The following is a 3,782-nucleotide window of genomic DNA, read 5'->3' as shown; positions in this document are numbered from 1 at the left end:
TCGCTGTGTTCATTTTGGGGATTACACAACCTATAATGTATCCTCGTGTTCTTTCGTTCCTCTCGTAGTACGGTTTTAGAGGGTGAAATTATCCCTTGAACGAGCGACTCTGAAGTTTCTTGTGGAACAATTCTGGAACATTCAGAGATATCATTTAACACTCGACTTTCTGAATATCCAGACTCCCTGGTTCCCTTTCAAGACCGAGCAGATCTTTGCAAAATCAAGAAAAGCTTGCTGCGAACTGTACCATTACCAAGCGGACATTGAATTCGACGTTCATTCTAGTGGCACGAAGATAACTATACCGGCGTGCAAACTTAAAACGCACCATGGATTTCGAAAGTAGAAAGTACAATCTTTAAAATGCGACCAGAACGAACATTCTATGACGTTTTCTCACGAAGTTACAACATTTTGAACATGGGCAATATTTGTAGGAAAATGTAGTGATCCACGAATTTTGCACGTCAGTGTATTACGTGTTGCGGACGGATCGATTTGTCCCGAAAGTTCCCCAATTTTCTGAATTTCCAGACTCCCCGGTTCCTGTCCAAGACCGAGCAGATGTTCGTGTGGAGCTGTTCGGGCGCGTTTAAAACTCGTCCGGATGCGGTCAATCGCACCAGACAAGAAAATCCCTGGCCAGGTCTTGGGGCAACGTTGTCCCAGGTGGCCGGCCGATACTCGTATCATTCGAAATCGTTGCGCCACGAAATATCCCGCTGCTTCCTCCCAGTCATCCCGCGATTCCCCGTGGAGTAGGATATTCGCGCGAGTCAGCGAGTGCTTCTACGCGTCGAGCAAGAGAGTAGCCGACGTTCGTAGGATAGGGGCAAGGGTATCGATTCGAGGATGGAGGGCCACCGGTCTCAACATTCCGGCCGAGCAATTTCGAGGCGGAGCCTGGAATTTCGACCGGATCATTATTGTTCTCGGCGGTCCAGAGACAATTTCCATCGGTATACTCAAATCTGGCCGAGCCGACACTCTCGAGGTAAGTAGAAAGAGAGAGGACAGGGTCTGCTTTGGAATACGGTAGTTGGTCGCTTCTGGTCGACCAAGTCGACTCAGTTGGTTCGGGGAGGGAGGAAATGGACGAAATTTGACATCGGGCTCGACCAGTGGTATGTAAGAGATAATTGATGACGTTACGGTTCATCGCTTGCTACTCGGTTACCGGACACGGACAAATATTGACAGCTTCCGATCACAGAGCGGCCGGGTATCCTTTGTAGGTAGCTCACGCGCGCACACCGCCCTCGATGTCTGGTCGGTTTTCCTGTCGAATCGGTGCGCTTAGTTCCCTCCCCCCCCCACCTCGCCACCGTACGTTAGTAAATCAACGTTCACCGGTTGGACGTGCATGTCGAGCAAGTTTCGTAAATTAAAGTGGCCTCGTTCGCCCCTATAAAGCCTCGGCCCGACCCGGCCCGCGCCTGCTATTGCTTGCACGTGACGTGCCGCTCCGCTTTGACGACAAAGCGCTAGTTTTACCCGCCCCGCGACCCTTTTATTGCTGACCATCCCCCGCATCTTTGGACGAATTACACTCTCCAAGGAAAGTTAAGTCGCTACCCCGTAGTAACTCGGAAGGACTTTCGACCTCAAACCCGAAACGCTACACGGATGACCAGTCTTCCGCTTAAGCATAGTTTCGGAGGACATCGATATTCCTGCTGCATTGTTCATCTTTAATTGTCCGTGCGGTTCTCACTTCGGCATTTCGAAGATGCCTTCAAAGACGAGACCACTCCTGCAAATCGGTACGTAACAAGCTTCGCAAAATTCGATTCGGTAGCTTCTCTACCTTGCGGCGGGACGCCCGACCGTTTGCGGTCGGACAAAGGAACGACCGCCATTGGTCTGTTAATTTTACTCGGCGAAGTTACAGCTGCGGCGGTGCTGTACTATCGGGAATTAATTTGACCGTCTTAAAAATCCTCCTATGGTGATTCGAGTCACGATGTTCAACAACCTAATGCTTCTGAGCGACAGTGTATATTCAATGCTTCTGCAATTAATTTATCAGAAATATTCGCTGCAAGAACTTGCTGCAAGGATTAATGTTTGGCCAATTTGTGAATTTGTTCGACTACTCCGCGCAGTTCGGAAGGTTCGATTAATCTCGTTCTGCCTTCATATTGAACTGATTTTGTCAACGAGCTGGTCTCCTTTGAAATTTGAGGCTGGCGGATCGAAATTGTTCTCGTGAAAGAGATGCGATTTTCAAGGCCGTACCCGCCTACTCTATCTACTCTCGGTTCCGGAAGAAAAGGGGAGTTTCAAAGGCCCGGGTGTAGCCGTCGAAGAGGCTCATGGTTTACACATCGCGGCGGTATTCTCTCGTCAAGACCGTAAAAGCTCTCGGGACGATCGACTCTAAAAGTCGGCGACACGGTCAAGTAGATTCTTCTCGGTCTTCCGGTTCTCAATTCACGACCTCGTGAAAAGACCACCCTCCACACTCGTGGCTACTGTCTTGTTTCCTCCGCTCCCTCCGCCCCCCTCCGAAGCTCCTCCTTTCGGTGAGGTTGGAACCCTGGCCGTCCTTCGAATTCAGGAGAGGATCGCAAACTCCGCTCGCGGATATCTAAATGTTTTGTTCGAGGCAATAAATTCCGCCGCTTAGCTTTTTCGGAACCCGGGACGACTCGAGCGTCTGCTTGGAAATCCAAGTGGCCCTTTCACTTCGGAGTACGTTCCTCAGTGCTCGAATTTTTCCGAGTTTTCCCTCGGCATGCGCCGCCGGCCAAATTAATTGTTCGAATAAACAAAACGCGTTCGCCGCGCAAACGAACAAATATTTTAGAGTTAATTAATGTTCAAGCCGCGCTGATTTTGCTCGCCCGACTCGCCATGGAAATCCGCGCTCAGTATTATTCAGCTAAAGTTCGCTGAATATTTCCCTCTTTCATTTTTTAAACAACCCATTTAAAGTTCATTTATTCCGTACAAAAGCAATTCGCCGACATTCTGAAGCCCGGCTGCGCAATTAAAAAATATTAGCTCGCAGTGCTACGCGTGCGTTTCTGGTACCAATAACGATTCCAATATTCTCGACGAACTTTGATCATTTACGGAGATTCTTCAGTTTTCGATGTGTTAATTTTTGTGCTAATTGAATTCGTCAAGTTTTAGAAGTGGAAAAACCTTTTTGAGAAGTGGATCATGTTCATTATTTTTATTAATACTAGCCCGTGTGTCATTGAGTCAGTGGCGTCACTTGGAAAGGGAGGGGGTGGTAAAAAGGATACTAATCATTTGGAAACAAATTTTTAAAATAAAGTTTGTTAACGGAAAAACTTGACAGTCGACTCTTTTTTTTGGTTCTCACTTTTAAAGTCCTCTAAAAAGGTTTACGTTTCGTTTTTTTTACAACTTTTACTTTTGCAAGAGAGGGGAAAAATAAAGGTTGACGTCAAAAAATTGATATTAATGGGGTGAATTACGTTGAGTGACGTTGCAACACAAAAGATGTGTGTCTGAGGAAGGTAGATTTGACAGCGTTGTCAACTTTGATTTTTTAATATTTTCGATTGTATGTTCTCTCTTTTATCATATAAAAAATAAGTTTGTAAAAATCAACGCGTGTTTGTAAAAATGGGACTTTTGAATTTCTGTTGCTGTGCCAATACGACTGTTTGGGATTGGCTCAGTGGACTGGCGGCCAAAATGGCGCGTCGCTGCCAAAAACAGGCGTGAAAATACAAAAGTCGAAAAATCAGGAACGATCCTACCATCCCTGAGTGGGCACCTTACCTAATTTCAAAACATCCTTG

Source organism: Halictus rubicundus, chromosome 1 (assembly GCF_050948215.1).
Source record: "Halictus rubicundus isolate RS-2024b chromosome 1, iyHalRubi1_principal, whole genome shotgun sequence".
In the NCBI taxonomy this organism is placed as follows: Eukaryota; Metazoa; Arthropoda; class Insecta; order Hymenoptera; family Halictidae; genus Halictus; species Halictus rubicundus.
Note: the sequence above shows the minus strand (reverse complement) of the source record.